This window comes from Carcharhinus amblyrhynchos, chromosome 2 (genome assembly GCF_965287045.1).
Source record: "Carcharhinus amblyrhynchos chromosome 2, sCarAmb.v2.hapA, whole genome shotgun sequence".
NCBI lineage: Eukaryota > Metazoa > Chordata > Chondrichthyes > Carcharhiniformes > Carcharhinidae > Carcharhinus > Carcharhinus amblyrhynchos.
In genome coordinates, this window is record NC_137325.1 from 29,509,780 (window position 1) to 29,522,728 (window position 12,949).

The 12,949-nt window shown below is 41.8% G+C and overlaps 1 protein-coding gene across 1 annotated transcript in view; it reads right to left on the reverse strand.

Annotated features, from left to right (window-relative positions):
• The window catches only part of cdkal1 (CDK5 regulatory subunit associated protein 1-like 1), a 658,662-nt gene that overhangs the window by 357,302 nt on the left and 288,411 nt on the right, over positions 1–12,949 (reverse strand).

A 12,949-nucleotide genomic window follows, 5' to 3' on the forward strand; every position in this document is an offset into this window, starting at 1 on the left:
ATGTCAACATATTTGGTATCATCACTCTCATCACGAAAAGAATGCTAATCGCCATTTATTTCAGAAAGAGACATTCTGCAACCTTCTGCAACGGATGTAAATAATCATTTGAAGACAAGTATTTTAGCTGTTCACAAAGATTGAATAAAAAAAGGCAGATTTTTAAAAATTTAAATCCACAGATCCAGAAAACTATTGACAGGATACACCAGTACAAATAATTTTGTTCAGTCAACTCTATTGGAGATTGCATCTTGTTCTGATTAGAAACCATTGAACCATAAAATGCCAGCCCACCACTTCTAAACAGAATCAGTAACCTCAGAATTAAAAGCAGCCTGTGCCTCTCTCAGTCCTCACCAAACGTCACAAACATCCCATAAAGTTGGTTTTTAACATGCTCACTTTGATTAAAGGATTTCCTGACTAACTCCTATCTGGCCATTCTGGATGCTGGTGACTTTAAATATTTAATACAACAAAGCTGCTATTTGAACAAAATCAATTCGGCCTGAAATTGAAGTTGGCGTTATTATTAGCATATTGTACCAACTAACATACAAAACACATGGAAATCAATCAAGTGTTTCAGAACCTACATATATGCATGAATCAAAATTGGTCTTCACAATTCTCAGTAAGATACAGGATAAGAAGATGGTGCTCATGGTATGTGGTTACCAGAAGTAATTACTGCAATAGTACTGATGGTGTTTTTGATTCCATATTCCAAGTGTATGCATCTGTGTGTGAACATGGTACAATACTTGACAACAAACAATTTATTTTTGAAAGTTATGCTGATGTGAAAAATAAAGTGGACACATATTTGGAATAAATAAGTAAACAAAAAGGCCTGCATTTATATCATACTTTTCACAGTCTCAGAATGTCTCACAATGTTTGACATCCAATTAATTACTTCTGGAGTATAGTCACCATTGAAGGAAACATGGCAAGAAAAGGTCCCTTACAGCAATGTTAGATTGACCAAATAATCTGTGGGTGCTTTGTAACGATTTACAGTTGAATTCAGACATCAGAAGTGCACAATCACAGAGGGAGATTTTGGCCTGAGTGATATAGAGTCCGAGTAAGTATATTTGGGAACTCGGTGCAAAGGGTGGGAGGCGCTCATACTTTTTACTTTCTGGTTTCTGGGTCTTCAGGGGGTAGTTTTATCCTGCTGTAGGAAAAGAGGCTAGTTATTTGATGAGGATTTCAGCTGCTGTAATGCAGCAGTGGGGAAAATAAAGAGGAAAGGCTACCATGACATCACAGGAAACTACTAAGTTGATTGACTGGTAAGTGATTATGTAGGGACAGTGTGAGAAAAACCAGTGCCTGAAATAAGAGAAAGTTAAGGTCAATATAGTAAAATAAATACAAGTTAAATAAATAAAGTTAATGTAAGAGAAGTAAGGACATGGCAGGAATACATGTCTTGTAACATGGGCAAAGTCATGGTTGCCACTTAGATATCCATGATGACCACAAGTGCTGCCAGCTGTAAAAACCTGAGCTCCGGGTTTTAGAGCACAAGCAGCAGCTGGAGTCACTGTGGCAAACCAGTGAGGCTGAGGGTTGTATATATAGCACCTCCAGAAAGGTGGTCACAATGCAGCTTAAAGATCTAGAGGCAGAGAGAGAATGGGTGACCATCTTTTCACTGTATGTCAATATGTGTGACAATAATAAATCAAATCAAATCAAACCAGGCAGTCCAAGAGAACTAGGCAAGTAGTGCAGGAGTGCTCTGGGGTTCCATTCCAAAAGCATTTTTCAGTTTTGGAAAATGGTTCCTCAGAGGAGTGCAGTCAGTCAGATTTGGGGTACCATGAGAGGCTCAGTTATAAAGGAGGTGCCTAAAAGGGAAATTATACATGGAGGTTGGGGGCATGGCTGAGGTATTAAATGAATGCTTCGCATCCATTCTTATGGAGGATGTAGTTGCTACCCCTATCATGGCAAGAAATGATGAAACTATGTTCCTAGAAGGGTTCAAAATTGATAAGGAGGAAGTGTTGAATAGATTGTTGACAACTTTTAAGTACCAAGGAACTGGGGTCAGAGGAGATCATTCAAGGATATTGAAGGAAATAAGAATGAAAATTGCAAGGATGCTGGCCGTACGGCAGCACGGTGGCACAGTGGTTAGCATTGTAGCCTCACAGCTCCAAGGACCCAAGTTCGATTCCTGGCTTCAATCATTGTCAGTGTGGAGTTTGCACATTCTCCCCATGTCTGCATGGGTTTCCTTCAGGTGCTCCAGTTTCCTCCCATAGTCCAAAGATGTGCTGGTTAGGTGCATTGGCCATGGTAAATTCTCCCTCAGTGTAGCTGAACAGATGCCGGGGTGTGGCAATGCGGGGATTTTCACAGTAATTTCATTGCAGTGTTGATGTAAGCCTACTTGTGATAATAAATAAACTTTAATAACCTTCCAGTTTCCTCTTGACTCAGGTGAGGTACCATAAGATTGGCGAATTACAAATGTTATGCCCTTGTTCAAAAACAGTTGTAAGAATATCCCAGCTATTACATACTAGTCAGTTTAATACCAGTGGTGGGCAAGCTTCTAGAAAAAAACTTGGGTTAGAATTAGTAGTCACCAGGAAGAATATGGGTTGATTAGGAACAGCCAACATGGATTTCTAAAAGGGAAATCAAGTTTGTCTAACTTGCTGGAATTTTTTGAGGAGGTAGCAAAAAGGGTTAATGAGGGTAATTATGTTAATGAGGGTAATAATGTTGATGTGGTGTACATGGACTTTCAAAAGGCATTCGATATAGTGCCAACCAACAGACTAGTGAGAAAAGTTATAGCTCATGGAATAATAAGGACAGTAGCAATGTGGATGGATAATTGGTTGAATAATGAGAAGTAGAAAGTCATGGAATCATAGAATCTAGAGTGCAGAATGCCCCTCAGCCCATCAAGCCTGCACCGACAACAATCCTACCGAGGCCCTATCCCTGTAACCCCAAGTATTTGCCCTCCAAATCCTCCTGTCACTAAGTGGCAATTTATCACGGCGAAACAACCTAACTGGCACATCTTTAGACAGTGGGGGGAAACTGAAACATCCGGAAGAAATCCACACAGACACGGGTAGATACTGCGAAATCCACACAGACACGGGTAGATAGTGCAAACTCCACACAGACAGGCCTGAATTAAATCTGGGTTCCTGGCACTGTGAGGCAGTAGTGCCAACATTGTGCTGCCTCAATGGATACTTTTCTTGAAGGAGTAAGGTTAGCAGTGGAGTTCCCCAGGATCAGAATTGGGACCCTTTCTTTTCCTGATAGATATTAATGATCTAGATCTTGGTGTGCAGTTAATAAAGTATATAGTATTCTGGACTTTATTAATAGGGACAAAGAGCATAACAGCAAGGAGGTTGGGCTGAATTTGTAGAAGAAACTAGTTGGACCTCAGCTGGAATATTGTGTACTGTTTTTAGCGCCACACTCTCAGAATGATGCGAATATATTGGAGAAAGTGCAGAAAAGAAAGAAAACAAGAATTGCTCCAGGGATGAGAAACTCCTGATGAGGATAGATTGGAGAGGTTGGGACTATTCTCCTTGGAGAGAAGGTTGTTAAGAGGCAGTTTGATAGATATGTTTTAAATCATTAAGGGTCTGGACACAATAGATGTTTGGTTCAAGTATTGTTGTCACATGTAGTCTTACATTAACATTGCAATGAGGTTACTGTGAAAATCTCTTAGTTGCCATACTCTGGCACCTGTTTGGGTACACTGTGTGACCAATGCACCTAACCAGCATGGAAACCAGAGCAACCGGAGGAAACCCATGCAGACACAGGAAGAATGTGCAGTCTCTGCACAGACAATGACCCGAGCCAGGAATTGAACCAGGGTTCGTGGCGCTGAGAGTCAGCAGTGCTAACCACCGTGGATAGGGAGAAACCATTCCTGCTTATAAAAGGATCAAGAACAAGAGGGCATAGACTTAAAGCGGTTTTCAAAATGTGATGCAAGGAAAAACTTTTTCACACAGCGAGTGGCTCAGGTCTGGAATGCGTTGCCTGGAAGTATGGTGGAGGCAGGTTCTATCGAAGCATTCAAGAGGACATCCGATGGTTATTTGAACAGGATTATGGGGAAAAGGCTGGGAAATGGCACTAAGTCATGATGCTCATTTGGGGAGCTGGTACAGACACAATGGGCCAAATAGTCTTCACTGTAGCGATTCTGTGATCTTCGAATCAATTTTTTTTAAAACAAGCTCGCTGTGGGAATGCAGTGTATGCAAAAACAGGTGGAATAATCTTTACTCCAATTTCTCTTATTTGTATTTTGGTACTTACAAGAAAATTAACAAAAGAGATATCGGGTACTTCTAATTATACTGCATAGAATAGCCATTAACAAGTGGTTAGCATTGTCACATCACAGCGCCAGGGACCTGGGTTCGATTCCCAGTATGAGTCACTGCCTGTGTGGAGTCTGCACAATCTCCCTGTGTCTGCATAGATTTCCTCCGGGTGCTCTGGTTTCCTCCCACAGTCCAAAGGTGTGCAGGTTAGGTGGACTGCCATGCTAAATTGCCCCTTAGTGTCAGCGGGACTAGCTAGGGTAAATATATGGGGTTAGAGGGATAGGGTCTGGGTGGGATTGTGATTGGTGAAGACTTGATGGACCAAATGGCCTCTTCCTGCACGATAAGATTCTGTAATATAAATAGAACATGCCTACACCTCACACCACTAGAGTCCAATATTGCAGCCTAAGCCACAGTATTTTCATTCTTACGAGAGAGTAAAGGAATGACAAATGAATTGAAACACTTAGGCTCTATTTCATACATAAACTTCCATCTGAAAATACATACTTCTTAAATTGATGAAAAAAAGAGAGCTTAGTCCACTGAGGAGTCAATCAGTTTCTATGCTGAAGTGAATGCTTTTTGATGTGCGAGTGTGAGGCTCCCCAGTGTTTGCTTAGCTAAATTCCTTAGTGTGCAAAATTGAACTGAATAGAATAATACCTGGATCATCAGGTGTTACAAGGTGCAATCTTCTCACAACAACTGAAATGTTTGAAATTGTACATGACGATCATTCCTTCGAAGGGTTAGCTGACACTTCAATTCAGTCCCTTAGAGGTTAGTCCCAGACTACTGGCTTTTTATTGTGAATCCACGCTGAATTTAGCATTGCAGAAATATTAACATCTAGCTAAGGCAATCCAGGCTAAATCCAATTAGCCATAAATAATATTGGTAGGTTGTTCCATGTACTGTTGAAATAGCCATGCTATGTTGGGTAAAGTGTACTGCAAAAAGACTGAGATCAGTCAGCCCTTTTGTGATTCAGATTGCCAAATATACTTCATTGACTGGTTCAACTTTCAATTTGATTCATCAAATACATCAGAAATGATGTAAGAAAGTTATGGTAATAATCCAAACGCGTATTGAGATAGATTACTTCTTTTGGACATCACCAGCACGCTTGACCAAATTACACATTCGGTCAGGTTTCCACCAGAGTTTTTTTTAATAAACCATGAATTTTGTCTCTGACAGTTATTTTTCACCAGAGCTTTAGTTACTAATTAGTTGGCTATCATTGTAATTTAGAACGAGCATTAGCTTTGTTAAACCTGCACTACAATACAGCACAACAATGCCCAATGGACTCAATAGTAAAATACAGAAATATTACAAAATATGCAAAATGTGATTAAAATTACAATATATTTCTGGGTTCAAATGATTGTCACAAGGTTGACATTCAAGGAATTTGGATTTCATTGATGCAGTTTTCACCATCCATTCTCCTAAAAATAGTATATTTGACAAAGTTTTCAGCCAAACGTCCTATTGTGTTTTGTGGTAATGTCTAATGTTGCCTTGTAATGTTCCCATGAAGCACCACAGAACACTTACATTAAAAGTGCTACATATAGGTTGGTGAATTACTAGGTCCTGGGATCTTTGAGACATAAGAACATAAGAAATAGGAGCAGGAGTAGGCCATCTAGCCCTTCGAGCCTGCCCCGCCATTCAATAAGATCATGGCTGATCTGTCGTGGCTCAGTTCCACATTCCCGCCCTCTCCCCATAACCCTTAATCCCCTCTCTTATCAAAAACCCATCAACCCGCGTCTTAAAAATATTTAGCGAGGTAGCCTCCACCACTTCAACGGACAGAGAATTCCAGAGATTCACCACCCTTTGAGTGAAGAAGTTCCTCCTCAACTCCATTCTAAACAGCCCCCCCTTTATCTTGAAGCTGTGCCCCCTAGTCCTACTATCCTTTCTGAGCGGGAAGAGTCTCTCCACCTCTATCCTATCCATCCCATTCATCATCTTATACGTCTCAATGAGATCTCCCCTCATTCTTCTAAACTCTAACGAGTACAAGCCTAGTTTATTCAGCCTCTCCTCATAGCTCAACCCCCTCAACTCTGGCATCAGCCTAGTAAACCTCCTCTGCACTCCCTCCAAGGCCAAAATATCCTTGCATAAGTGCGACGCCCAAAACTGCACACAGTACTCCAGCTGCGGCCTCACCAATGCCCTATACAGCTGCAGCAAGACCTCCCTACTTTTATATTCAATCCCCCTCACTATGAAGGCCAGCATCCCATTTGCCTTCCTGACCACCTGCTGCACCTGCAAGCTGGGTTTTTGCGACTCATGCACAAGGACCCCGAGGTCCCTCTGCACCGTCGCCTGCTGCAGTTTTTCGCCACGTAAGTAATAATCCTTCCTACCAAAGTGGACCACCTCGCACTTGCCAACTTTAAATTCCATTTGCCAGTTCCTGGCCCATTCGCCCAGCCTATCTAGATCCTTCTGCAGACTCTCCACACCCTCCGCACAATTTGCCTTTCCACCAATCTTGGTGTCATCAGCAAATTTCGACACCCTACACTCGGTTCCCTCCTCCAGATCATCTATATAAATGGTAAATAGCTGAGGCCCCAGCACTGACCCCTGGGGCACTCCACTAGTCACCATCCGCCAATCCGAGTAGCACCCATTGACCCCCACTCTCTGCCTCCTATTTGACAACCAATCCTCTATCCACGCTAACACCCTACCCCCAACTCCATGTCCCCTGACCTTCTGCAATAACCTCTTGTGAGGTACCTTGTCAAACGCCTTCTGAAAATCAAGAAAGACCACATCCACCAGCTCTCCTCTATCCACCGCCCTAGACACATCCTCACAGAACTCCAGTGTTCAGAACACAGATTAACTTAAAAGAATTTAATCTCCTGAATATTCAGGTGCAATTCAGATATATTTCTCGCTAACAATAAACTCTACAATCTTTTTTTTAATTCACAACAATATTTTGTTGATCAGCCTTTCCACCATCATGCCAGGGCCACCCATTTTAAATCAGTTCAGCTGAAACTGCAGCTGCATAGTCCTGACCAGCTGCAGTCTGACCCAGTTCCCCCAAACACTGTGTGGTACAGTTCTCAATTGACTCAGTATCTCATGTCCTTCCAACTGATCACAATAAGAAGTCTCACCAGATTAAAGTCCAACAGGTTTATTTGGTAGCAAAAGCCACTAGCTTTCGGGGCTCTGCCCCTTTGTCAGGTGAGTGGGGAGTTCTGATCACAAACAGGGCATATAAAGACACACACTTCCAGCTGATCTGCAGGATAGTTAGATTATGGACTACAATTAATTACTCCTTGAATTCATGTGTAAATAACTCCAATAAAAAAAATTATGAAGCAAATAGTCAGGTGAAACAGAAGAGTTTCAGCATCTCTTCAAAAAATAAACCAAAGGAAATCCTTAGCACTAAGACTTTAGCAGTATTTCTAATAGCCATGCCCAGCAGCATTTGTATTGGTTTATAACTCCAATTTACGCACATGGTGCCAAAAGTAAGGATTCATATGACCCCTCCCCCCCACCAACACAGCATTTCACAAAATTTGGATAACCCTTTGTAAAACACACCAATCATGTGCCAGCCTATCAAACCAACAGTTTCTCAGCCATCATTCAAGTTATTCTATTCACAGATATCTCATCTCTGCAGTATTCAGTTTGATTACACATAAAATCTAGTGTACATTAAAAGTACTCTTGTTACCATTCCAGGGTTAGAGCTGGCTGCACAAATTCTTCTCAATACTGACATTCACTCTGTATTTTGGTCATAATAAAACTTGAGATGGATTTGCATTACCAGCATCATGTCAGGATTAAGGTATTCATCCCCCATTTCTGATTGTTCCCTTTGTAAACAAACATTTTAAATCAAAATAGATATCAATAGTATACCAGATTATGACAAAATGAAAACTATAATATGCTTTCACTTGAATGTCAGAAAGAGATTTTATCTGGGCTCCCGTTCCAACATTATCAGTTAAATAAACATCTGAATAAAATACATTGAATAATTGAAGGAGGGATTTCCAAAATCTTAAATAATGTTCAATTTTAATATAAACAGAACAGAAACTGTTTTAAAGAACTCCTATTCAATAATACTCCCCTCCCCACCACCACCATCATCTCCTGCTTTAGAGTTCTAAAGTTGCACATCTCTGTGAGAAGGACAGCACAGTAGCACAGTGGTTAGCACTGCTGCCTCACAGCACCAGGGTCCGGGTCCAATTCCCAGCTCGGGTCACTGTCTGTACGGAGTTTGCATGTTTTCCCCGTGTCTGTGTGGGTTTCCTCCGGGTGCTCCAGTTTCCTCCCACATTCTGAAAGACGTGCTGGTTAGGTGCATTGACCCAAATAGATACCAGAGTGTGGCAACCAGGGAAATTTCACAGTAACTTCACTGCAGTGTTAAAGTAAGCCTTACTTGTGACTAATAAATAAATAAATTTTAAACAATTCTTTTCATCTGTATCCTAAAAGGGCAATCTCTCATTTTTACAGATTAAAGTTTAATAATAAACTAATAAACTTTAAAACTCATTAAACAACCTGCTCACTCCGAGTATTAATCTGGTAAACCTCCTCTGAACCGCCTTCAACACATTTGCACCCTTGTTTAAATAAGGAGACCAAAACTACACACAATATTCAAGATGTGGTGTCACCAATGCCCTGTACAACTGATTTAAAAAAAAGTTTTCCAATACTGATGCAGCTTTCATGGCTTTCAGTGTACATTCTATATCCGAAGAATAGATTTGTATCTGGCATTCTACAGAAGGGAGCTGAAACATGCATCCTTACTTACATTTCAATACCAGAAAAGCTCATTAATATTCATTGAATGTTGACTGGAATACAAAGAAAAAAGTTGTTGAGGAAAAATCGAAAAACACAGAGCAGATTCTGCATAGAGAAGTGACATTTACACTCTAGATTCTGTTGCAATCTTTGCTATCTTAACCCAATTGATCTCAGCTGACCCCTTCACTTATCGTCTATACCACTGCCATGGTAACCCCCACTATTCTAGAAATTTCAATTGTTGGTATCAGTCTGTGATACAGCTGTCCTTACCTCATTCTAATCAGGGTCAGGAATACGGAGAGCAGATGGCTCTTGGGAACAAAACCTTGCTCAGATGGAAAGTGATGCCTTTGCTTAATGCTGTATTTATTTCATTTTGCCAAATTTTATCCCTTCTTTCACTTCATATGCTTGCTCCCTCCTTTTCTGGCATGTGCCACAAGGTAGTAACATTTCTCCAGCTTAAATGGCTACTTAGGTAACCTGGTTTCTGAAAATGCCCTTCTTATACCAACTATACAAATCTGAACCTCCATGAAAGCACCTGATTTCAGATCAACCAGATATGTTGACTGAATGGAGGAACTCCTTTTGGGTGAACATGCCAAGAGAATAGACAAAGAGAAAGGCCACAGGCACGATTATCCCATTTTGAGGCTAAATGCCCATGCCGGTGGGAAACAGAGTGTTTCCCACTGGTGTTGGCAGCATCTTTCAGGTGGGGTTCACCTACCTGAAAGATGCAGATGAGCTCATTTCAACAAAACTGCCTGTCAGTCCTGCTGTTCAGAGATCAGGCCACCATTTTTAATGGACAGCCTAATTTCCGCACTCAGAGACAGGTGCCCTTCCACCCAAAAAATGAAATGGTGCTCAACCACTGACCAGGGGATACCACCAACCCCTCACCCACATTGCAACCACTATCGTTCTGAAGAAATCAGAGGCTGTCACAAACTTAGACACTGTCAATATTACATCAGGGCCAACGGGGTAACTGAAATTCAATCAAGCGTCAAGGGAAATGGAAAAAAATACAGATGGCTTGAGGATAACAGAAATCCATTCAGCTGTCAATGGAATCTTTTTCAAAGCACTGCACATTGAATTTGTTAGAGATCAAAGTGTTCCATTAGAATGGAGAGAGCTTCTAAGAATTCAACTGCCTAGGAAGCCTGAGAAACTTCAAATCAAAGATACTGTCATACATTGAAGCTGCGTGCACATTTGTGCAGAATGGAACCCCCACCCTTCCAGGTAAAACTGACATCTCCTTTCTGTCAGAGGACTTCAAAAAGGTCTGCTCTCACCTGCAGCTTCTGACAGGAAAAAAGGAAAATCTTTGTTCAAAAATGTGATCAATATCTGCATTCCCACCTGTCATCCCAACCAGTTAGCTGGTTTGCTTCTAAATCCTTGCAGCACTCAAAGGCCGCCTCAAATCACCACACTAGTGGTGATCTTCAAGTCTGATAAGAAGTCTCACAACACCAGGTTACAGTCCAACCAGTTTATTTGATCGTAATCTCACAAACTTTCGGAAACGGCATTCCTTTGTCAGGTGCATGGAAGGTTCTCCTTCCACACACCTGACGAAGGAACACCATTTCCGAAGCTTGTGAGATTACTATCAAATAAACTGGTTGGGCTCTAACCTGGTGTTGTGAGGCTTCTTACTGTGTTTACCCCAGTCCAACACCGGCATCGCTACATCATGACTACAATTTTCAAGTCTGCCAGGGTGAGAGGGAGCAGTCCAGCCACAATACCTGCATTCTAGTAGAGAGTGGCGACATCAACCCCTGAGCTCACCCAACCCCCAGGATCTGAGGGGCCCTTCCTCTGCAGCCTAGCAGCAGCAGAGGGACAAAAGGCCACTGAATCTACTTCCTCAAGGCATCTCAGGGCCCAAGGTGCCTGTACCAGGGGTAGTTCACTGTTGGTACTGCCAAGGCATCTGGCCTAAAGAAAGGCTGAGTTTGGAGTCTGAGGGGTGAGAGGCGGTTTGTGCAGTCCAAGGTGGGAGGGAGGCTGTGGTTGGGTCAGAAGAGAAAGGGAGGCAAGTCGAGGAGGGCGGGGCAGGGTGGTGTGTGATTTGAGTGGCAGTAGGAGGAGAATGTCCCTCTTTTTGAGGGGTGGTTGTGCTCTTCAGAGACAGGGCATGCTGGACCCCTGGGATCCAGCACGAATGGTGAGAAGTTGGTGAATTGGCTACTATCAAACCTGCTAATGACAGCCAAATTAGTGGGTTTGCTTAATTATCAGGTTGCCACCACATCTGGCTGACACCCCGTTCACTGGGGCATCAGGATTCCCGCCAGCCATCTAAAGAGGTCAGAGAATTGAGTCCTAAAACTTCATGTTCCAAAGGACAGCATTAGTGTTCCAAGACTAAAATCAAGCGGGGAGAAAACACCCAATGAAATCAGCTTTGCAAGTTTGAGAACCAAGCGGCTGGACTTGATTTCTACAGTTATCATTACTCACTATATCCAAGTATTTTTCCAACACACTGGACAAGTGCAGCAAGCAGGCTATGGGAATAAAAAGTAAGAAAAATAAGAAAATGCACAAAAATCTCAGCAGGTTAGCAGCATCTATGGAGGGAAACAAACCTAAAATTTCAGATCGATGACCATTCATGGTGGGAGGGAGAGGGGAGCAACATTTCATGCATATGGGAGGTTAAAACCCTGGGACTTGACACTGAGCGGGGATCACAACACCATGAGATACAAATATCTCAGGTTTTTGCAGGCAGATTGAAATTGAGCAGAAAACGTCCTTGAATCTGTCAGGTAAGTAATTGTATCAGTTAAGAAGCCAATTAAGAGCATTTTTATCCGAATTCTTCATTGCCCAGCCTGGGCATCTTTTTCCCACCCTATTGGCAACTTGTCACTGAGCTAAATGCACTAAGGGATGAGCTTCTTCAGTGAAACTGAAATTTTCCAGCCGTGGCTACTGAGAGACTGCTGTTCAAAGCACTTATTCTCTCAGTTGCCTCTGGAACAGGCTTCTTTCCCAGTGTAACAGGTGGGAACAGTGGCTGCTGAGGTGCCTGTAACTGGAGGACCAACCCTTACCGGAAGTACCTGGGGTGTACATCACTCCACCTTATACTAGTATCTCAAGTCAAGGAAACCAGATTTATCTGCAACATATCACTAAAGAGCTTACAGAACTAGCAATGCTAATTCATTCCAAACTTGAATTAATTGCTACGGAAATATTTCAAAAACTATTAACTAGTCACTTTTTAGTTTCATGCAATTTAGGCTGTTCAAGTAGATAATTCAAACAGGTTTTAGTCTACACTAAATCAAGTGAAATTGATAACCATATGTATAAATCAGTCAAAATACTGTATCAGGCTCGAAGGGCCAGATGGCCTACTCCTGCTCCTATTTCTTATGTTCTTATGTTCTTATTCCCTTCTGTACTACAAAGTTTGTGCCTCAACACTGTTACCTTCGCTGAATTGAAATCCTGTCCACAAATATGGACCTGGACCTGTGTGCTGCAAACTTAGCTTCTGATTACCCAATATGCACGCAATAAAAATAATTCAATGTTATTAATAGAGGCTGCTTTACTCCACCAATGATGATTTGTGCACCCAGCTGACATAATTAAAAGCAAATTTATTTGAACTAGGGCTGCCCTTGCAGAAAAAAAAACTTCTATTTATCTGAAGCTGTACAAGGAATATGTTGGAAAGTAGAGCACAACAATGAAAG